Source organism: Sinocyclocheilus grahami, unplaced genomic scaffold (genome assembly GCF_001515645.1).
Source record: "Sinocyclocheilus grahami isolate Dianchi unplaced genomic scaffold, SAMN03320097.WGS_v1.1 scaffold159.1, whole genome shotgun sequence".
Classification (NCBI taxonomy): Eukaryota; Metazoa; Chordata; class Actinopteri; order Cypriniformes; family Cyprinidae; genus Sinocyclocheilus; species Sinocyclocheilus grahami.
In genome coordinates, this window is record NW_015505338.1 from 1424183 (window position 1) to 1425235 (window position 1053).

Genomic DNA, 1053 nt, shown 5'->3' on the forward strand with positions numbered 1-1053 from the left:
AGATTTGGAGAAATTCCTCTGCAGTGAATGGGTGCCGTCAGAATGAGAGTTCAAACAGCTGATTAAAACATCACAATAATCCACAAGTGATCCACACCACTCCAGTCCATCAGTTAAGTCTTGTGAAGTGAAAAGCTGTGTGTTTGTAAGAAACAAATCCATTATTAAGCCGTTCTAACTTTAAAACATCGCTTCTGGCCAAAAAAACAAAACAAAAAAAACAAGTCAGTAATCCATATTAACACTTCCTCCAGTGAAGAAGTCCATTTATTGTTGTCTTCTCACACAGGGTTTCTGCAGACTTGAACAAGTTAAATTTAAGACTTTTTAAGACCTTTTTAATACCACCTTATTTGAAATTTAAGACCTAAACCTGTAATGGAAATACACATTTTATTGCATACATATATGTAATATTTAATGTGTATAAATTAAAAAGAAAACAAAATGTCAATGCTGTAATAAATGGTATTTATTACTATGATATACAATTAACTTTTCATGTCAGCAGACAATATTCCATACAAAATATCCCCACAAAATAACTGCATCACTGAGATTTTTGGCTTAAATCTGCATATTTACCTTTACAAAGGCCTATTTTTAACCTTTTTAGATGTATGCATCATCTTACATGTCAAATTATTACAATTTATCAATAAATTCAACATACACTATAGGGCTGCTACCAGTCAGATTAAATAATTTACACTGCAAATAACAATAATTACAATTGCAATAAATAATGTTATGAGCTTAATGTTTTAAATGCATTTATGAGTATACAAATAAGAAATGTTTAGGGGAAAAATGCATACTTTTCAACATACTTCTCAACTAAACTACCAGTAAGTCACTGAATGAGTGAGTCATTGAGTCATTCATTCAACTGATTGAGTGTGCTATCATGCTGGTATCTTCAGGACTTTCGTGGACAGCTCAATCCTAAAGTTTTTGATATTCTTCATATTCTGTGTGGTGGTCAGATAAGTTTAAATAGATTTTTACCTTTTATGGGCATTTTACCTTTATAAAGCCATTTTTCTATAAGTG

The 1053-nt window shown here is 31.1% G+C and overlaps 1 protein-coding gene across 14 annotated transcripts in view; it reads right to left on the bottom strand.

The window, feature by feature from the left end:
- The window catches only part of LOC107592830 (dedicator of cytokinesis protein 3-like), a 275733-nt gene that overhangs the window by 48367 nt on the left and 226313 nt on the right, over window positions 1–1053 (bottom strand). The gene's annotated exons all lie outside the window — the stretch shown is intronic.